A 23,171-nucleotide genomic window follows, 5' to 3' on the forward strand; every position below is an offset into this window, starting at 1 on the left:
GGGACCCTTGAAAAAGAAGATATCTTCCTCCACCTCGATGCGGCCCGTGAGATACTTGAATGTCTCGATCATATCTCCCCTCTCTCTACGAGTAGAGCTGCAACTTCCCTAACCGCTCCTCGGATGGGAGCTCCTTGAGTCCCGAGACCATCCTGGTGGCCATTCTCTGGACCGATTCCAATCTCAGCACATCCTTGCGGTAATGCGGCCTCCAGAATTGCACACAGTACTCCAGGTGCGGTCTCACCATGGATCTATACAGTGGCATAATGACTTCCGGTTTACGGCTGACGAAACTCCTACGTATGCAACCTATGATTTGCCTTGCTTTGGATGAAGCTTGCTCCACTTGGTTTGCAGATTTCATGTCTTCCCTGACAATCACTCCTAAGTCTCTTTCTGCTTCAGTTCTTGTCAGGATCTCGCCATTTAGGGTGTAAACCTTGCATGGATTTCGGCTCCTCAGGTGCATGACTTTGCATTTTTTGGCATTGAAACTGAGTTGCCAGGACCTAGACCAGTGCTCCAGTAGAAGTAGATCATGTATCATATCGTCTGCCATTGAATTTTTGTCTGTTGTGCTTTTGCTCACTACATTGCTTAGTTTGGCATCATCGGCGAATAATGTTATTTTACCTCGGAGCCCTTCTGTCAAGTCTCTTATATAGATGTTGAACAAGATCGAGCCCAGGACGGAGCCCTGTGGCACTCCACTTATCACCTCTGACATTTCGGAGGGGGTGCCATTCACCACTACCCTCTGAAGCCTACCTCCAAGCCAGTTCCCAACCCATTTGGTCAATGTGTCGCCCAATCCTAAAGAACTCATCTTGCTCAGCAACCTACGGTGAGGTACGCTGTCAAATGCTTTGCTGAAATCCAGGTAGACAATGTCCAGGGACTCGCCAGCATCCTGCTTCCTCGTCATCCAGTCAAAGAAGCTGATCAGGTTGGATTGGCAGGATCTCCCTTTAGTAAATCCATATTGGCGGGGATCCTGTAGATTCTCCTCGTCCATGATCCTATCCAATTGGCGTTTGATTAGGGTTTCCATTAGTTTGCTCACTATTGATGTGAGGCTCACTGGTCTGTAATTTGCCATCTCCATCCTGGAGCCTTTCTTGTGGAGTGGAATGACGTTAGCCATCTTCCAGTCCATCGGGACGTTACCTGTACTAAGGGAGAGATTGAAGAGCGCGGATAGCGGTTCCGCCAAGACATCACCCAACTCCCTGAGCACCCTAGGGTGTAGGTTGTCAGGCCCCATTGCCTTGTTGACCTTGATTTTTGACAGCTCGCAGTAGACGCTGCTGGGTGTAAACTTGAAATTACTAAACGAGTCAACTGATTTAACCCTTGTTTGTAGCTGAGGGCCGATTCCCGGCGCTTCGCGGGTGAAGACTGAGCAGAAGTATTTATTTAACAGTTGGGCTTTATCTGAGTCCGTCTCCACATAGTCTCCATCTGGTTTTCTGAGACGTACTATCCCGCCCGAGTTCTTATTTCTGTCACTGATATACCTGAAGAAAGATTTATCCCCTTTCTGGATGTTCTTTGCTAGAGACTCCTCCATGCGGAATTTGGCTCCCTAACTGCTGCTTTGATGGCTCTTGACTTGGCCAGATATTGTACTCTAGAGTCCTGTGTCCCTGATTGTTTGTAAGAGATGAATGCTTTTTTCTTCTCTTTGATGAGGTCCGAGATCTCCTTAGAGAACCACTGTGGCTTATTGTTCCTTCTCCGTTTGCTTACTGATTTAACATAGCGGTTTGTTGCTTCCTGTATGGTGGCTTTCAAAGTTGACCACATTTCTTCCACGCTGTCTGTGTCTGTTTGGCTTTGTAGTGCCTGGTGAACGAAGTCTCCCATGTCTTGGAAGTTTGTGTCCTTGAATTTGAGAACCTTGGTCAGTGTGGTAGATTTCGTGAATCCTTTCTTGAGATTGAACCATATCATATTGTGGTCACTGGAGGCCAAAGTTTCACCCACTGAGACCTCTGTGATACTTTCTCCATTGGTAAGTACCAGGTCCAGAACTGCCTGATCCCTTGTTGGTTCAATTACCAGTTGCCTGAGTCTTGCTCCATTCAAAGAGTTTAATAGCTTCCTGCTGCTGCCGGAAGCAGAGGAAAGTGTGACCCAATCCACATCAGGCATGTTGAAGTCACCTACCAATACTGTATCCCCCCACAAGGTGATATTCTCTATATCTCCAATTAGTTCCATATCTAGGTCATCTTGATGTTTTGGGGGTCTGTACACTACGCCAAGATGCAGGCATTTGTCCTTCCCTCTGGCCAAATTTACCCAAAGGGATTCCCCAGTGTACTGTACATCTGTGATTCTGGTGACCTTAATGTTATCTTTAGTATATTATGCTACACCACCCCCCATTTTACCCTCCCTGTCCCGACGAAGCAAGTTGTAACCTGGTATGACCATGTCCCACCCGTGGGAGTCTGTGAGCCAGGTCTCAGATATCGCCACCACATCCAGGTCGGCATTCCTCATTTCTGTTTCCAAGTCTAGGATCTTGTTTCCCAGACTGTGGGCGTTGACGTACATAGCCCTCCATGTTGTGTGTTTGTTGTATATCAGTGGGGACAAAACCTCTTTATCAGCTAGGACACCATGAGCATTATTTGCGTGTCTCTTACACTCCCTAGACCGAGCGCTACAGCGTGTACCTGTCCCTGACTCCCCATGACTACAGTGTGCTCCTATCCCAGACCCGGTAATGTGTGTACCCTCTGGGAGTATTCCCGTTTGGGCTACTTGAGCTTCTTTAGTGCAATTTGCAATGTGTGCACTCTCGCTGGGCCCAGAATTACAGTGTGTACTCTCTCTAGACCCAGAATTGCTATGTTTACTTCCCCTAGACCCAGAAATGTAGTGTGCCCCAGAAATATAGTGTTTACTTAGCTCAGTCTCTAAAGAGTATTGGTAGCTTAGCTCGTCAGGTGGGTTGTTTGTGCCCGTACCCTCCCCCAACTTACCTAGTTTAAAGCCCTGTGTAGTAGGCGGGCTAGACGGTGTCCAAGGACGTTCTTCCCCCTCCTGGTCAGATGTAACCTGTCTGGTCCCAGCAGTCCTTGCAGTGCCTCACCGTGGTGCAGGAACCCAAAGTTCATCTCCTTGCACCATCCCTGCAGCCAGTCGTTCGCCCTCCGGACTCGATCCTCCCTGGCACTGCCCTTGCCCCTCACTGGGAGGATCGAGGAGAAGACCACCTGCGCATCCATCTTCCTCCCAGGGCTCTGAAGTCTTCGGGTATGCTCTCCGGGGTGCACCTGGCAGTGTCGTTGGTTCCGACGTGGATGAGAATCATAGGTAAGTGATCCGCTTCCCCTTCTTCTCCTAACCCCCCCCCACGGCTTCCCTCGCTGATTGGTGTCTCCTTCTCCTTCTCCTCCTCCCTACCCCTTCCCCCCTCCCCTCTTCTCGCTCCGGCTTCGGCCGATTTGACCTCGCTCCTCCCTATACGGGATCGGAGCTTGTTCTTTCTTCATGTTAATATTACAGTGTGAGCAGGTCCACTGTGTTCCTTTGCACAAATCTAATTGTCGGTGACCTCTCAAGACCAATTCTGCACATTGGGAAAAATATAATGGGGATCGTATACCAAAGTATTGATCTGTCTAATATCTCATGTGCACGGGCCTTGTTTGTTTTTGCTGAAACTAATAGGATATCTGAGCCATATTTTTCAACATAACTTGTGATTAGTCTTACCCTCTGACTTCAGCATATAGCATTCTGCTCTAAAGTTTTGTAGGCAACAAGAATCCTGGGAATGATCATAGACAGCAAGCTTAATTATCATTAGCACATTAGTGCCGTGGTCAGAAACTGTTTTTTATAAAATTCGACTGATTAGATTTCTTTCTAGCTTCCTTGAGCCCTCTTCGTTAAATATTCTAATTCACTCGCTAGTTATCGCTACAGTTGATTATTGCAACTCTCTCTATAAAGGAATCACGCAAAAGAAAATCAGACGGCTATAACTCATTCAAAACACCACTATTAGAATTATTAGCAATGCAAAAAAAATATGATCATGTCACTCCGTTATTAAAAAATACACACTGGTTTCCCATTCCACATCGCATCACTTTCAAAATCGCGCTTCTCACTTTTAAAATACTCAAATCCAGACTTCCCGCTTTTATTGATAAGCTATTGATTCTGCACACTCCAGCCAGAATTCTAAGATCTTCTTCTCAAAAATCTACTTTTTGTTTCCTCCCCCAAAACTTTTCATGTACAACGTACCACTTCATTTGCCGTTACAGCACCCCAAATCTGGAACTCCCTGCCCTCTTATCCAAGGGAAGAATCAAATATTGATAAATTTAAAGGAGCATTAAAAAGCTTCCTCTACAGAGACACTTTTAATCCATAATCCAGGACTCTTTTACAATCTATGAAAAGGCAGCTCTCAACTAACTTTCTCCTACCCTTTTGTGTTATCTTTAGATGTCTTCTTTTTCTAAAATTACTGTATTTCACCCTCTACCTGCTTGTTTTCTGCTTGTCAGTGGGTCTTGTTCCGTGTTTTGGTTCTCGTTAATTATTTTAATTTTGATCCCCTCCATTTAATTATATTGTATATCGCCTAGAATGTTAATAGGCGAGTAATCAAATTTTTAAGAAACCTTAAAACCTTGAACTAGCCTGTTGGAGTTTTCCTGGCAAAAAATAAAAAACCTTTTGCTAAATCATCTGCATTGGAAACAAAAGTATGAATGTTTTCATAATCCCTGCTGAAAGCAAATACGCTTCCATAAAGTAAATGATAAGGCAGAAACAGCCAGCTTTTTAGATATCCCATAAACAAGGACAACAAAATTACTTGGCAATTGTACAAACAAAACATTGGAACAGACTTCTTAGAAGAATTTATTTTTAATTTTATTTTTTTTTTGCTACTATTTGTAACTGAGAACTTGCCACTCGTGGCCTTGCTTTTGACGTCTGTTCTTGAGTTATGAAGTCTTCAGTAATTTATGGATTTCTGATGTTTATGCAATCAGGTGTACTCATCCCTTCCATTTTGCCCCTTTCAGACCTCTGTCCTCTTAAATGTTAGGCACCCGTATTTCATCTTGCTTTCAGATGTAAGGCAGGATGTTAAAATGTTCAGGCTGTCAGGTGGACAAGGCCATTCAAGCAACACTTCCTTCTCTCATGAAATGGAGGACAATTTTAAAAGCCATTTCTGCATGTACTGTAATGTTTTATGCATGGAAACAGGCATTTACAAAACTGTATGTCCAATAGATCATGCCACCATGCACATTGAGGAATCTACCCTGTGATGTTTCATGGCAGAGTACAGGAGTGGTTTGCCATTGCATTCTCATATGCAGTGTGTGGCTCCACTGTATTGCTCCTGCCCAACATAGTGGCTCTAAGCCTACAGCACCTGGTATTCCCGGGAGTCCCCCATCCAGGTACTAGCCAGTCGTGACCCCCACTTAGCTTTCAATAGTAAGAGTGGGTCTACTCAGAGCAGCCAGGCTGTAGGTATACAGTTGTCTCCACCTAAGTGCATGACGGTTAAGCGCACGCTTCGGTTATCCGCAGCCTACCACCATGGTCCCGTTTTTTTTACATTAAAGTCAATGGACGTAAACTCAGGATATTTGCAATTCGGATAAACACACAATCCGCTCATGCACACAGATGTCATAGGTCCGACCTCTATTCTTTCACGTTACGTTCACTCCGATTAAATGAAATCACGTTCTGACTGGGAATGGCTAGGCTTCACACAGCAGCTTATGTGCTGGGACAGCTGGGAAAGTGAGTGCTCCGCTCCCACTCAAGCTGTAGGGCCTAGCTTTCCTGCACTTTAGGCTCCAGCAGCCCACGCGCCATATTTAAACTGAGCTGGCTTAACTACGGCCTCCCCCTCCCCCACTCCTATTAAGCGCCCACTCCGTTTAAGCGCACGTGGAGACCTGGTCCGAAGGGCGTGCACTTAAGCGGAGTTGACTGTATTTCCAATGTAAAGGTAGTCCCCAGGTTAAGAATGAGTTATGTTTCTAGTTCTTAAGTCGAATTTGTGTGTATCTCAGAACTTGTAGATTTTAAGATTCTTGCTGCTTGCCTCTGCTCTCAGCTGACAAAAGTGTCAACTACAGTGTTCCCTCTAAGGTGCAGCATGAACAACCACAGACTGTTCTTATTTTATTTTATAATTTTACAACCGTTCATATTACAAGACAGTCAAGAATGGGATTTTACAGTCAATGACCATTTAAGAAAATAAAAATCATTATTCATCAACAAAAATCCCATCTAGCCCACATTAAGAAAGGGCTCAGACTGTTCTTAAAGTGGCCATGCGTCATTCCTGAATGAGCTCCAGGAGAAGTGTTGGGAGTCTCTATGCCACTGGAAATAACTGCTCAGTGAAATTAAATAAAGCAGCAACCTTCCCTTATGTTCTTTCCATTTACTGTTTTTTTCGTTAACCTAGCTTAACACCAGTTCTGTAACTTTACCCCTTTTTTCGTCCTGTATCCAAGTTTGTCAGTGCGTTTGTCCGTCTCACCCATTTTAAATAGTATGCTAATTTTATGACTTACTTTTACATTTTGGTTGTAACTCGCTTAGTAAATTTATGGATAAGCGATTTATCAAATACAAATAAAACTTGAAACTTGAAACTTATACTTAAGCCGGGTGTCTGTAACTCGGGGACTGTCTATACAAGTAAAATTACATCTCTACAGGCTTTATATACGAAGGTGGTTTGAAAAGTTTGGTAAAAAAGCAAGTTAAACAACATAGGGCTCCTTTTACGAAGGTGCGCTAGCGGTCTGAGCGCGCACTACACGCTAACGCCTCCATAGAGCTTGCGTTAGTATTTTTCGTGTAGCGCGGGTTTAGCGCGCGCTAAAACCGCTAGCGCACCTTAGTAAAAGGCGCCCATAGTCTTCATCGAGGACTATATACCCTTAGCCCAGCAAGTTTCCAGGTTTTTTTCATAAGCTATTTTTCCTATGATACAAAAAAGAGCTGGAAAATTGCTGGACCTCAATGGAGAGACTACCTTGTTTAACTTTTTTTTTTTTCCAAAACTTTTCAAACCACGCTCATACATAAGTCTCTCTAACCAGTGTTCTTGGAGGTGGAGTTAGGGAAGAGTTTGCACTTAGCTCAGATTCTATAAAAGATGCTTAAAAGTTAGGTGCCTAGATCAACACACCTAGTTGATCTACAGTAGCTTCCAACCGTACCTCCCCCCCCCCCTTTTTTACAAAACCGTAGTGTGTTTTTAGTGCCAGCCGCGGTGGTAACAGCTCTGATGCTCATAGAATTCCTATGAGCCGCTGGCGCCAAAACCACACTATCCCCCTCTTTTACAACGGCGCGCTAAGCTTTTTAGCGTGCGCTAAATGCTAATGCATGCATGTTATCCAAAGAATGTGTTAGCGGTTAGCGCATGTGTTGATTTAGCGTGCATTAAATCCACGCTAAAACGCTTAGTGCCCCTTTGTAAAAGAGGGCCCATGGTTTGGTAAAAGGGGGTTAATTATTTTAAAAGCTTAACTGGCACCAATAATGAGCAATTAGCACTTCATAATTGGTTTAAATTGCAGTTAATTGGATGGTAGGTGCCCCCTTTTCCCTATTAGTAGGTGCCAATTCAAGGCGCCTACCAGAAAATATGTGTGGGTTAGGGGGCACTTCATAGGTGTGCTTGATATTTTATTTTTTTAAAAATTTATTCCGCTTAAACCTAAGCGGATTACAGATATAAATAAACATATCAAATAATTCACCAATTTAACAAATTGTCATCTGAAGTAATTTTACATACCAAAATACACAATTCATCATATCCGTTACAAACTCTTTGCTGCCAAGACCTCATTTCAATCATAGAACACGTCTATCTAAAACCCTGAAACAGCTAATAAAAAGCTCTAACAAATAAATGGGTCTTCAACAAATTTTTTAAATGTCATCTTATTGTTACACATCCTCAAAGAACCTGGCAGAACACTCTATATCTGTGGACCTAACCACAGACCATATTTTCTTATGATGTACCCCCTTACTGATTCCATGGTTAATCTTATTGCTGTATGCAATCGTAAAGTTTGGGTTGGAATATATTTCTTCAAAATTTTGTATCAAATACTATGGTGCTTCCCCCTTAAACCACTCGGTGGATAATAGAATTTTACTGTATATTCAATATGTTGTGACACTGATAACCAATGTAAGAACATAAGAATTGCCATACTGAGACAGATCGAAGCCAGTTATCATGTTTCCAACAGTGGCCAACCTAGGTCCCAAGTACCTACCAAGATCCCAAGTAGTAAAATAGATTTAATGCTGCTTATCCTAGGATTAAGTGGTAGATTTCCCCAAGCCATCTCAATAATGGCTTAGGGACTTCTCCTTTAAGAAATTAGCCAAACTTTTTTTAAACCCTGCTAAGCTAACTGATTTCACCACATTCTTCGGCAACAAATTCCAGAGTTTTTGATTACACATTGTGTGAAGAGATACGGCGACCAGCATTACACACAGTATTTGAGGTGCAGTCTTACCATAGATGTAGGCATCTATTTTTTTACATATGGCACACTCATTTAGGCCCAAACAAAAATCCCTGGCATAAATAGGATGCGCCTAAGGTTAGAATGCCTTAGCCCACTTTAGGTGACAGTAGGCATGATTGTATAAACGGCGTTGGGCACCCCTGGTATAATACATACAAGTGGAGCTTCACTGATATTGTTTTTAGGAGAAAACAAAATCTCTCTTTGAGCATATAATGCTCGTTTATATGCCTTTCTGATGACTGTATCAGGGTATCCACATTCTCTAAAGCGATCTTTCATGTCTTCTGCTTTATTCAAAAAAGCATCCCTGGTTGAGCATAAGCGACATAATCTCAAAAACTGTCCCATAGGGATATTATTGCGTAGATGCCTGAGATAATGACTTTCGTATCTCAAAAGATTGTTCCGATCCGTAGATTTTCTAAAAATGGTAGTATGAAATCTTCCATTATTCAAACTGATGTTAATGTCCAAGAAATTTAAGGATTGGTTGTAAATTCAACTGTAAATTGCAGATTAGGGTCCCCCTGATTCAACCATGATGTAAAAGAAACTAACTCTGTGGTTGTTCCCAACCACACTGCAAAAACATCATCGATATAGCGTTTCCACATCAAGAACTTGAGAAACTGTTCAGAAGGGTATAAATATTGTTGTTCAAATGCCGATACATATAGACAAGCTATTGTTGGTGCCATCTTTGCACCCATGGCAGTGCCTTTGATTTGTAAAAAATAAGATTGAAAATAATTCTTGTTGAGAGCTACTTGAGCTATACTAAGAATTCTATCTGTTGGATGGATAAACCCATATGTTGAAGATGTTGCTTAATCACATGGAGTGCTGCTTCTTGTGGTATATTGGTATATAGTGCCATGATATCAAAAGACACTAAAATTGCATGGGCTACAACATCTTGAAATGTCTCTAAAAGCCTGATCATATCCCCTGTGTCTTTACTATACGAAGGGGTCTGTGGGACTTGGTCCTTTAACTGAAAATCTATAAATTCAGATAGTGACTCCAATATCGACCCTATGACTGCCACTATGGGGCGTCCCGGGGGGGGGGGTCCACTAGGGACTTGTGTATTTTAGGGACAAAATATATCACAGGGGTGACCGGGCTGAGGCATCGCAAAAATTTATGTTCACCCTCCGTTATGGTCCCAGATTCCAACGCTTGAAGCAAGATGTGAGAAGTCCCCTCAGCCAATTCAACAATAGGGTCATGATCAATAAGTTTATAATACGTACTATCAAAGAGTTGCCGGTGCACTTCCTGGACTTATATGCAGGTGTCCATTACTACAATCCCTCCACCCTTATCTGCAGGACGGATTACAAAAAGAGCATTTTTAAAAAAAAGATACTATAGGACATTCTTTTAGCCTCCCCATCTAGGTGTCTATGAAAAAAAAAAAATTGCTTACTAAAATTTGACCCAGTGTAAGTGCATTTTCAAGCAAAAAAGTTAATGACATACCAAACAAATGGTGGACAACTTCCAGTTTTTATCATTATGATTATTTTATAAATTGAAATAGGATTATTCTAGGTTAGGGACATTTCTTTGAAAGCTACTTTTGATTTTGCATTAGCATTTCTGTGGTGGCTTAGTCTAGAGGAAGTAATATATTCCACTGAAACTGAGCAGTGAGTTTTGGAACGGAGTTTCAGACTGGTTCTCATGCTAGTCACAGAACTGGGACAGCTTTAGCTTCTAATTGTCCTTTATTGAATATTGAAAAGAGCCATTTGTCAGATTTAGCACTGTTGAAATCCTTGGCATCCCTGAATGTGAACCAGTGATTGTGAGAACTTGCGAGATGAACTGCAGCAGGTGGGCTTCTCTGGCCTCATCGGTTGTTGGCTTAGATCTGATCTCTGAAATCATCCTTACATTATCTCAAGGTAATATTCAGTGCAATTGGAACCACGGGTTCTGTTTTTGGGTTTTTCTTACTCTTTGCCACCCATCTACGCTCATTTGATCAACGGCGAGAGGTATGAACTTGTGCTTTCTTGGCTATGCCAGGGTCAAATGCAGGGCAGGATTAATTTGTCGAGGGCCCTTAGGCACACAAGTACACTGGGCCCCCTGCCCCGCACTACCCCACCATGCATCCAGGCGGAAACAGGAAGCTGTGTCAGAGGAAAGCTTTGGGCAAGTAGCACCGCTTGCACAATTACAGTTCCCGTTGCCTTTCTTACCCGTGTTGCTTGCTTGTCTTACTTTCCGTCGTTGGGGGGGAGGCCGCGTTGCCGATCGGGAGGGGCCTGCATTGCCAATCGATGCTGGAGGGGCCCATCGCCGTTTGGAAAAAACAGTGTTGATGCCCTCCTTCATCGGGCACCCCTAACCATTTCGGGCCCTAGGCACATGCCTACTTGGCCTATCCTGTACTGGTCAAATGACTAGTTCTCTGTGTCTGTCTGTCATGTTTCACTGTGTTTTAATGCTGATTAGAAACTAGGAATGGGTTGTTGTTTGTGAGAAAATGTCATTCATAAATAATACTGGGATCCTTTTATTAAGGCATCCTAACCGATTTAGGGCATGCTAAATGCTAACGTGCCCATAGAATATAATGGGCGCCTTAGCATTTTGCGTGCGCTAATCTTTAACGTGTGCTAAATCAGTTAGCGCACCTTAGTAAAAGGACCCCAGTGTACGCTGTCAGGAAAAGATCATCATCTTTTACCGGTAGGAGACAATTCTATAAATCAGCACCTTTGATTAATTGCCCTGATGCCTTGTGCTGGGGACCTTTTCTATACTAGAAGGTTGCGTGTTAAGATGCCATTATAGAATGCTAGTGTAAGATGGTATGGGCACACCTCAGTTCACCTATGCCATGTCTATGGCCGATGTAAATGGTTGTGCCTATATGCATCAAGTGACCCCCCCTTGGCTGCCTTGAACCTTGTGCATATTTGCACATAACCTCTGCAAAAAGTGTGTAGTTTTGTTGGCATTCATTGTAGAATTAAAAAAATAAATAAATAAACGACATGAAAATTTTGGGGTCACCTATGGCTTTCAGAAACTCAGCACTGAACTACCTGAAAATGACTTAAATCGTAACACGTCGTTGCTTCTCTTTTTGACTTTGGACGATTCTCACTAGTGCTACTTTGACATGATGAGGGTTGAATCCCAATAAATTGAAACAGAAACTGGGGAGGGGAGTTCATTTCCTTTCAGTGTCAAATGTCAAACCGCCATCTTTTCACTAGAACAGGGTATCGCAACTGTGTGCCGCGGCACACCGGTGTGCCTCCTGAGATTTCATGTGTGCCGCAGTACACAGGGGAAGAGGAGGGGTGCTGATGCCGGTTGACACGTCCTGTAAGCAATCTCCCGACGCCGGCAACTCTTCTTTCTGCCAGCCCTTCTCTCCAACGCAGCTCAAGACCCGTTAGACGGGCCTTTGGGCATGCGCTGATGTCGGTGCGCTGATCTCACGCATGCGTGTGACATCACGCCAATGCCAGCGCACTTCCGGGTGTCTCGAGCCCCAGCTCGAAAAAGTTTGCGAGACACTGCACTAGAAGAATTTTATGAAATTGTGGCTGATACTTTTTACAGATATATTTCTTCCTAGATAGAAACATGAAGTCAATAGTCAGCCAGCAGCAGTCAGTGTTTTGTTTTTAAATGCTAGCGTAGCAGACAAAATTAGGTCCTGATATTCAATACTGGGCCATGTCTGGGCACAAGAATTGAATATCCAGGTCTGAGTGGACTCTATCAGGCCACTGGTACTTATGCAAGTCCCAGCCAATATTCAGTCGAGACCCACATAAGACACATGAGGGTCCCAACTGCATATCAGCCACCATATAAGGGTATCTGGACAGATCACCTCCCCGCCCTCTCCCCCCTACCTCCCCCCCACACATGCCAATCAGACTTCCTCCTGCTCCCTTGAATCCAGTCCCCTTCCACCCTCCTCTTCTACCTGAAGAGAAGAGGTAAATCCAGACCTACCTTTAATAGCCCTGGTGGTCTAGGATAGAGAGTTGTACGGGGACAAAAATCCCGCCCGTCCCCACCTGTCCCCTTTTGGACACTGGCTAGGAGTCATTTCTGGCCAGTTAAATAGTGCTGAATATTGGGTGGGTAGAATTTAAATATTGGGATCAGGGAAATGTAATCCAAGTGAAAAGATGTGAGCTAAATTTAAAGATCAATAAAAATATAAAATATAACTAAAATGTTTGCATGTGTAGGTACAATGTAGGGTATCTGTGTCTACAGTATTTCTTTCTTTGCATCTTTCTCTATGTCTTTGTCTATATCTTTGTATAATATATTAGGGTTCTATCTCTATAATAAAACCCTAAGCGGTGCATGCGCACTCCCACCTGCGTGTTCTGTATGTCCATGGCCGGAAGGAGTGCGCATGTGTGCCTACAACTGCCCCACACTCGCGGCCCTGTTTGTATTCCAGTGGCAGCAACTGAGTGGTGGAGAGCAGCCCCACTCCGCCCGTTGACCCTCTACAAACCTCCCGGCTCCAGCAGCGTAGGCAGCACTTTAAATATGCTGCTTCGCGCCCTTCTAATGCCGATTTCCTCTGCCGCGTCTCTGATGACATCTTCGGAGACAGACGCGGGAGAGGAAATCGGCAGTAGAAGGCCGCAAAGCATGTTTAAAGTGCTGCCTACGCGGCTGGAGCCGGGAGGTTTATCGGCAGTGGGAGGGTCGGATGGGAGGGTCAGGAGCAGGCCAGATCGAGTAGGACAACGCAGTAAAAGAAGGGGGAGGGGCCTAACGGAGCAGATCACGGTAAGAGAAAGGAAAGGGGGGTGGGGAAAATGCTGCTACTGCTACACAGGGACCTGGAGGGGAAGGGAAATACCGCTGCTGCTTCTGCACAGGAAAGGAGGGGGGATAGGAGGGAAATGCTGTTGCTGCTGCATAGGGAAGTGGGATGGAAATGCTGCTGCACAGGGAAATGGGAAAAAATGACAGACAGACAGCGGGAGGGAGGGAGACTGAAAGAAAGAAATTACACAGGGGCAGGGAGAGGGACAGAAAGACAGACAGAGAAAGGGGGCCAGGGAGAGAGAGAGAGCATCAGCGGGAGGGAGAAAGACAGACATATATTCTAGCACCCGTTAATGTAACGGGCTTAATGACAAGATAATAAAACCCTAAGCGGTGTTCCGTATGTCCGTGGCCGGAAGGAGTGCGCATGCGCGCCTACAACTGCCCCACACTCGCGAAGGGAGAAGATACAGAAACAAAGAAAGACTGACAGACAGCCAGGGAGAGAGACACACAGGTGGACAGAGACAGAAAGAAAGGGGGGCAGGGAGAGAGATGAAAAACATAAAGTAAAAAAGAAAGAAATGCCTCAGCGACCCATTGTGCTAAAAGTCTACACATCTATTCTAGCACCCGTTAATGTAACGGGCTTAAACACTAGTATTAAAATAACTAGAGAAACAGTGTGAAAATATTAAGTTTTCTCTAATCTTACAAATCAGATTTTAAAGTTAAATGTTGCAAGTGTGTCAAGATGTAATATCTTACAAGGAAAGTCAAGGTTTCATTGCTGATTCCGCAAGCTTGCCAAGGGCAAACCAAACTGCTCTCAGTTTTGAAGAAAATGAAGCATGCAAATTTTATGAGCCTTGTTTTCCAAGAAAGCTGTTCCTACTGCTCTTATTAAGACCTTGGTCAGTTTTGGGAGGTGCATTATCTGCCTGCCTCTCTCTCTTTTCACCTATTCATTGTACCTGACATCTGACTTCAAAGATATGGCAGACCATTAATGAAGGAGGCAGACAGATAGATTATTTCAAGATGCCTAAACTTGTCCAGTGCTACTCAAAACCCTTTAAGCAACACACTAAGAACAGTGAAAGCCAGGAGAATGACAAAAAAGACATTTTCCTAGGCCCCAAGGTATCCATTTGGAATTAAAGCCTTGTTCACATCTCATCCATCTTGTAAATAAAATGTGAAACAGCTTCATATTTCTTTGAGGAGTTGTTGAACCACTAATCCAAGTGCTTTAGCTGTGCAGTATTCTAGTAAGGGTTTTCTGGATTCATACTGCAAATATACTTTCACACAGTTCGTAATTTCCAGGAATATACTTTTCTTTCAAACAACATTCAGATTGGAATAGGATTTTGTATTTTTTTGAATTTCCATCTACCATCACCTTTTCCCCCATTCCTCCTCATGCATACACAAATGCTGAAAGACATAGGACCAGTTTGCTCATTAACAAGGGACAAAACAAGTATATATATATATATATATATATATATATATATATATATATATATATTGATCTGAAAGTGAAATGTGAGTTTCATGTAGCTCACAGATGGGACCATAAACCTGTTTTCGCCCTCTATGTATGGCTCTTAAAATGTAGCTACTAACCTTGTTTTGTTTGTTTTTTAACGGTCTGGAGACAAGGGGGGAGGGGCTTACAGTGCATCCTGAGTTGTACGTACACCAATCTCTTTATTTATAGATGGATAGAGAGAGAGAGAGTGTGTGAGACAGAGTTGTATAATTAATAGAAATCAGATTAGTAGAGTTATTGCATGGTGTGAATGTATGAGAGTTTTTCAAAAAGTTTCCACACTTTCATATTTTCACAGGAAATGGGGCGGGAGAAGTAGTAAAAGGGCAGGATGCTTGGAAAAGCGATGTAGTTTGCTTTTGAGATATTTTATAGAGGCGCATACTTGAAAGAAATGTAAGGTGCTAGTCACCCAAAGTCGAAATGAGAAAAAAATCACTCCATAGACCTATTCAAAGTATTATATGGATGATATAACAAAGTTCACAGGTTTGCTCAGAATCATGGAGGGGAAAACTGGGGCGAACCCCAGAAAAAACCACCTCACAGCCCAATCATCGCATGGAAAGTAAACAAAACGTTATATCATTTCATATATGTTTTTGATGTGAAAAAACTACTGTTTACTAGACTTGTAGTCAAAAAACTAGACAAACTTAACTTGCAGCTTGCGATACTGGACCATTGGAACTCGCAAGCTGCAAGTTAAGTTTGTCTAGTTTTTTGACTACAAGTCTAGTAAACAGTAGTTTTTTCACATCAAAAACATATATGAAATGATATAACGTTTTGTTTACTTTCCATGCGATGATTGGGCTGTGAGGTGGTTTTTTCTGGGGTTCGCCCCAGTTTTCCCCTCCATGATTCTGAGCAAACCTGTGAACTTTGTTATATCATCCATATAATACTTTGAATAGGTCTATGGAGTGATTTTTTCTCATTTCAATATATGCACTTTATCACTCTTGTTACATTGTTTGTAACTTGTCCCCCTCTTCATATTTGACTGGAGTCACCCAAAGTCGGCAGCCTCAAAAGGTTCATTCTCGAAAAGTATATCCAAAGATTTTTTTTCCCCAAAAATCATTTCTCTGTACGTCCAGGCGTTTGATCGTCCAGACTGCTAGTACATCTATCTTTATACCACATTCTCGTCCAAGTATGAAACATCCAGAACAAGACCTTTTGGACCTGGGATGGGCCATCATTATGATGGACTGGCCACCCAGATATGGCAACAGATCAGTGGAGCACCTTACAGGGCACTGCTGTGAACTTCACAAAAAGGGTGCCACATAAACATCTCACCACAACTCCTTTATAGGTCATGGGGAGCCTCCAAAACCCTCTACACCCATCTGTCTAAAACCCCATAGCCCTTAAGGCTGCAGGTGGCACCTACAGTTTAAGACAGTAGAGTGGGATTTGGGGGAGGGAGGTTTGGTGCTCACATTTTCCACCATGAATGTAGTGGTTAGAGTGGTTTATGGGACTGGGTCCTCCTCTCTATGGTTCACTAGCACACCCCCAGACTACTTAAGCCACCTCCTGCAGTTCTACTAGGCTTTTCTATGCCAGGTGCTGATGTTCTTGAAACGGGTATGTAAGTTTTTATTCTTATATTTGTGTCAGTGTGAGGGGGTCAGTGAACACAGGGGGAGTGTGTGTGGGTCTTTACTTTGTCCCTGCAGTGATTATCTGGTCACTTTGGATACCTTTTGGACACTTATACCTGTTTTTAAATTGCCTACGTCACAACATATAAGTCTTGTCAAACCTTCAATTATTCCTGCAGGACAATTAAGTCTAGGTCGGCCCACATCCTGCCTACATCCTGCCCTAACCACTTCTCCAAAAATGCCCCTTTCTGCTCTGGGTGCACAGCAGGATTTAGAAGCCTAAAAAGAGTGGATAGTGTAGCTGGTTTTACAAAAGGTTTGGACAATTTCCTGGAGGAAAAGTCCATAATCTGTTATTGAGAAAAACATGGGGGAAAGCCATTGCTTGCCCTGGATCGGTAGAATGGAATATTGTTACTCCTTGATTGGCCACGGTGAGAACGGGCTACTTGGCTTGATGGACCATTGGTCTGACCCAGTAAGGCTATTCTTATGTTCTTATGATTATCAGCACTTGGACATCGTGTCTTTTAGAATGTCTAAGTGCCAACATGGGCGGTTTTTTGTTTCAATTATGAGCCCCGTGAAGGGGCATAATAAAAAAAAACGTCTAAGTCCCCTTTTGGCCTAAGGCCTTAAACGTTGAAAGTAGAAGCAGGGAAAATGTCCATTATCAAAAAAAACCATCCAACCCGGCCCATGTGCCTAAGGCCCCGCCCACAGCTTTGATTATGGGTGCTTAGACGATCAGGCCATTTTTTAGATTTTTTTTTTAATTATTATTATGAGCCCCATAGTGTTTAAAAAAATAAAAGTGCGAAAACTTTTTGAAGATCCCTCATATCTTTTAAAAATAACAATACTGTGTGCTTTTCACTAGAACACTTATACCTCAGAGGTATAAAAATTCCATTTTGGGGGGTGTAGCCCTCATCAGGGAGTGGATGAGTAACCTAATGGTCAGATCAGCAGGCTGGGAGTTAGGAGGGCCTAAGTTTGAATCCCACATTAGTTCCATTCGGCCTTGGGAAATCACTTCGAGGTCCTTTCACTAAGGTGCAGTAAGCGCTATCACATGTTTACCCCAGCTTAAAGGGCTTACTGTTGAGGCATCCAGCAATAGGTTTCTATTTGTCACAACTAAAAACTTTTAAATGTTTTTCTTTGAGGAGTATGTCTGGGAGCAAAGAGTTGACCTTTCAGTGCTAATCAACTAGCAGATCCACATTACCACGGGCTAACTGATTAGTGCATGAGCCCTTGCCACCTACAAAAAGTATCAGTAAGTGTTCTCATACTAATTAATGGCCACATACTAATGACAATATTTCCCCACATGGAACAAATTGAGAATCAGTCATTTTCTGCCTGCAGTAAAAATGGCCTTAGCACACGGGAAAAACCTACATAAGGATGGGCTAAGGCCAGCTTTTACCACAGCTTGTTGAAAGGCAAGGGCCAACCAGTTCTGTATCTTGCCAAGAAAACTACAAGGTGGGAGGGGGGTGTTCATCAGGAGTCAAATCTGACTCAAGAGCACATCTGGATCTGAAGTCCTCTTCTAATTGGATATTGAAATGCTAGCCTTGCCAAAGAGAATGCTGAAAATTATTTCTGGTTGAAAGCACTCATGTAGAGATGTAAATTAATGACAGTATCACCAGACCTGTTGAAGACAATAAAGGATTTTACATAGCTTGTATTCTTCAGAACAATCTCATAAAGACCTGGAAATTGTCAAAAAATAAAAATGTGAAGGGGCATAATAATAATAATTAAAAAATGTCTAAGTCCTAAGTCCTAATTAAAAAAGTCTTTTGGCCTAAGGCCCTAAACGCTGAAAGTAGCAACAGGGAAAATGTCCATTCTAAAAAAAAACAAAAAACATCCAAAATAAGGGTTTTTTTTTTGAGAATAGCCTACCTCTACGTTCAGCAGTTTAAACCCCCAGACGGCCACTACATCTAAACCAGGGGTCTCAAAGTCGCTCCTTGAGAGCCGCAATCCAGTCGGGTTTTCAGGATTTTCCCAATGAAGTCCTTCGCCTAAAAGCTGGATTCTGTAATCAGCGCCTGTCAAAAACAACACCAGTTACAGAATCCACCCCTCCCCCCCCCAATGATCGCCCCACCCCAAACTGCTGCAATCCGTGGCAGGAGAAATGCCCAATCTCTCCTGCCACGATCTACCCCCCACCCCCAAACTAATACCGGCAAGAGGGAGCCCAACCCCTCCTGCCAAGGTGCGAGCTCTGCGACCCCCTCATCCCCCTTAAAATATGGGCAAGAGGGATCCCAGGCCCTCCTGCCCACGGCAACCCCCCACCCCCTTACAGTATTGGCAGGAGGGATCCCAGGCCCTCCTGCCCACTACGACCCCCCCACCCCACCTTAAAATACAGGCAAAAGGGATCCCAGGCCTCCTGCCCACGATGCACCCCCCCCATGACCGCCCCCCTCGAACCCCCGATCGCCCCCCGAATCCCCGATCGCCCCCTGAACCCTGTGACCCCCTGACCCCTGCACACTCAAACCCCCCCCCCCTTCATTTACATTAGTTGTACAGACGGACAGGTTGCAAGCCCGTCTGCCCAGCAGGCCCGCCATCCTCCGAATGGTAGGCCTTGGGGCCAAGCGCCTAAGGCCCCGCGAGAACTGATGCCAGCCATTAAGAAAATGGTGCGGGGCCAAGCGGGAACACGGATAGCTCTCGCTGCTGACCTGTGTGCCACTGAGTACGAAAGCTGTCTAGCGAGGGAGGGAGAGATTTAAAAGATACGGGGTTAGGGTTTTGCTTTGGCTAAGTCTTGGGTTTTGTCGGGTACCTTTATCTGCTTTTTTGTTTTAGATTAGGGGGGTTGATATTTTTGACTGTTGAGGGGGTATCCTTTGATCTCCAGGGGTCCTAAGAACACTGGTCCCTGGAATGTTGTGTTTTACCTCTTGCTGTTTCACAGGATGGATGGTGGGGGGAGGGGAATTAGGGTATTTTTCTTTATATAACAAAGAAAAAATTGATGATCTGTGATACCTTCTTTGAATTGTTATATTTGTTGTTTGTTATATAGTTTTGGAAATGTGGTATAATGTATACTACTGCTGTTGGATTGTTTATTCATCAATAAAAATTGTTAGTCAGCTGGGACGGATTGCTCCTGGCCTACTACTAGACCACCGGGGGGGGGGGAGGCAGAGTATAGGACAGGGTGGTGGGACAGGGTACAGAGCCTTGCAGGGAGAGGAGCTGGCTGCAAAGCCTGGTAGGACATGGAGGGAAGTGGGCTTTGTTCAGAGCCTGGCAGGGAGAATTTGGTTCAGAATGTTTTTTTTCTTGTTTTCCTCCTCCAAATCTAGGGTGCGTCTTAGGGTCAGGTGCATCTTATGGATTGAAAAATATGGTATATCAAATTTAAATAAAAATTTTTGGAACTACTGTTAATATTCTGATTTCATTAAGGCAAAATAAAAAATCATGAATCATAAAGAAATGTGTCAGTCTATGAGACACTGAAATTGTTTTTCAGTTTTACAGGATTGGGGAATAATGATTAGTTTTAAGTCATTACTCCCCGGCCCTGTAAATGTGAAAAAAACAAATAGAACAAATGCTGTTTCAGGTGCCTCACAGTCTAACATGAATGATTCTGGAAATGTAGGTATATTTTATTTTCCTGTTCTGTGAACATATGCCATTAATTTATTTGAAAAATCATCTTCGGAACTGACAGGCCAAAATCCAGTTTGTGCCTGATCTTATCAGTTTGGCCATGCTGGATGTAACCAGAATTTTATATGCCATGTCACTTTCATCCCTGCACCAGCGCGTAGATCATATTTATGCACTGAAGACATTGAGATGATGTTGGTAGCGAGGGTCCTGCAAATTTCATTCTTTTCGATAGCAAAAATATTTATCCCATTTGTATTATGTTCAGTCTCGGCATCAATGCACGTGTGTGTGCGTTTGTGTGCATGCGTGGGAAGCTTCTTTCAGCAACTCAAGAGTTGTCATGTTCGTGTTTTGGTGCCTGTGTCTGAAACTGATCTCTAAATGCGTACAGATCTTTATGATTCGCTTTCCTTTATTTTGCCTTAATAATACACTCACAAGACATGCATTATAAATGACAGGAAGGGGTTTAAAGATCTCAGAAAGAGTACATTTCCTGTTAACACGCAGGTCCCACTATCATCCACTGTGGGGGGTGGGGGGAGTAATAATTTGGCTACCACAGTACCGTATTTTCACGCAAATAACACGCACCCGTATAAAACGCGCACACGGATATAGCGCGCAGAAATCACGATGATTTGCACAAAAACTTTGATATACCGCGCTCACGGGTATACCGCGCATGCTGCCCGACGCTCCTTTCGCCCGCCCTGACTTTCCGTGCGCTGTCCCGACTCTCCGTTCACCCCCCCTGACTTCCGTGCACTGTCCCCCCTTGAAGGTCTGTCCCCATCCTGAAAGCCTGATGCCCCCCCCCCGACGTCCGATACATCCCTCCCCCCCCCGAAGGACCGCCGACTCCCCAACAATATCGGGCCAGGAGGGAGCCCAAATCCTCCTGGCCACGGCGACCCCCTAACCCCACCCCGCACTACATTACGGGCAGGAGGGATCCCAGGCCCTCCTGCCCTCGACGCAAACCCCCCTCCCCCCCAAGAACCTCCGACCGCCCCCCAGCCGACCCGCGATCCCCCTGGCGACCCCCACGACCCCCCCACCCCCCTTCCCCGTACCTTTGGTAGTTGGGCCAGAAGGGAGCCCAAACCCTCCTGGCCACGGCGACCCCCTAACCCCACCCCGCACTACATTACGGGCAGGAGGGATCCCAGGCCCTCCTGCCCTCGACGCAAACCCCCCTCCCCCCCAAGAACCTCCGACCGCCCCCCAGCCGACCCACGATCCCCCTGGCGACCCCCACGACCCCCCCACCCCCCTTCCCCGTACCTTTAGTAGTTGGCCGGACAGACGGGAGCCAAACCCGCCTGTCCGGCAGGCAGCCAACGAAGGAATGAGGCCGGATTGGCCCATCCATCCTAAAGCTCCGCCTACTGGTGGGGCCTAAGGCGCGTGGGCCAATCAGAATAGGCCCTGGAGCCTTAGGTCCCACCTGGGGGCGCGGCCTGAGGCACATGGTCGGGTTGGGCCCATGTGCCTCAGGCCGCGCCCCCAGGTGGGACCTAAGGCTCCAGGGCCTATTCTGATTGGCCCACGCGCCTTAGGCCCCACCAGTAGGCGGAGCTTTAGGATGGATGGGCCAATCCGGCCTCATTCCTTCGTTGGCTGCCTGCCGGACAGGCGGGTTTGGCTCCCGTCTGTCCGGCCAACTACTAAAGGTACGGGGAAGGGGGGTGGGGGGGTCGTGGGGGTCGCCAGGGGGATCGCGGGTCGGCTGGGGGGCGGTCGGAGGTTCTTGGGGGGGAGGGGGGTTTGCGTCGAGGGCAGGAGGGCCTGGGATCCCTCCTGCCCGTAATGTAGTGCGGGGTGGGGTTAGGGGGTCGCCGTGGCCAGGAGGGTTTGGGCTCCCTTCTGGCCCAACTACCAAAGGTACGGGGAAGGGGGGGTGGGGGGGGTCGTGGGGGTCGCCAGGGGGATCGCGGGTCGGCTGGGAGGCGGTCAGAGGTTCTTGGGGGGGAGGGGGGTTTGCGTCGAGGGCAGGAGGGCCTGGGATCCCTCCTGCCCGTAATGTAGTGCGGGGTGGGGTTAGGGGGTCGCCGTGGCCAGGAGGGTTTGGGCTCCCTTCTGGCCCGATATTGTCGGGAAGTCGGCGGTCGTTCGGGGTGGGGGTGCGAGTGGTCCTGCCGGGGGGGGGGATGTATCGGACGTCGGGGAGTCGGCCGGGCAAGAGGGCTTGGGCTCCCTCTTGCTCCGATCGTGGATGCGGGTGTGAGCGCGTGCGAGCGGTCGTTCGGGGTGGGGGTGCGAGTGGTCCTGCCGGGGGGGGGGGGATGTATCGGACGTCGGGGAGTCGGCCGGGCAAGAGGGCTTGGGCTCCCTCTTGCTCCGATCGTGGATGCGGGTGCGGATGGGAGCGCGTGCGAGCGGTCGTTCGGGGTGGGGGTGCGAGCGGTCCTGCTGGGGGGGTGAATCGGGGCGTCGGCGGGGTGGGAACTATGTTTTAAAACTTTGGTATACCGCGCTCACGCATATAACGCGCGAGGGGTATGCGCGGTAGGTAAAAACGCGTATAACGCGCGCGTTATATGCGTGAAAATACGGTAGTAATGAAGAATGTGCAACTAATACTAGATTAGTAGGTCAAGCACTGTAACTATTAATTTGTAGTAATCACCGGTGTTAAAACAATAAGACTGATGGGAAGGATGAAATCTAATAAATAGAACAGAGAACAAGGAAATACTATACATGTATGCAACCCAAATACTGTATAATGCATGAAATTGTCTCACTGCTTGTTTCTTGTTATGCAGCCGAAGTCACTAAACTACTTTATGTTTGATCTTCTGCTCTCTTCCTGTTTCATGAACTCTTTTTCTACTTCCTTGGGCTTTCATTAATGCTCCTCTCTTTAAACAGGCAGGGCAGGATTAATTCTTTGAGGGCCCCTAGCCACACAAGTATACTGGGCCCCCTAGCTCTGCCCCGCCCATGCCCCACCCC

General features: G+C 45.4%; 1 protein-coding gene across 1 annotated transcript in view; it reads left to right on the forward strand.

Annotated features, from left to right (window-relative positions):
* Positions 1–23,171, forward strand: part of LOC117354292 (double-stranded RNA-specific editase B2-like) — a 708,392-nt gene that overhangs the window by 233,426 nt on the left and 451,795 nt on the right. The window lies entirely within an intron of this gene.

The sequence above is a fragment of the Geotrypetes seraphini genome, chromosome 2 (genome assembly GCF_902459505.1).
Source record: "Geotrypetes seraphini chromosome 2, aGeoSer1.1, whole genome shotgun sequence".
NCBI lineage: Eukaryota > Metazoa > Chordata > Amphibia > Gymnophiona > Dermophiidae > Geotrypetes > Geotrypetes seraphini.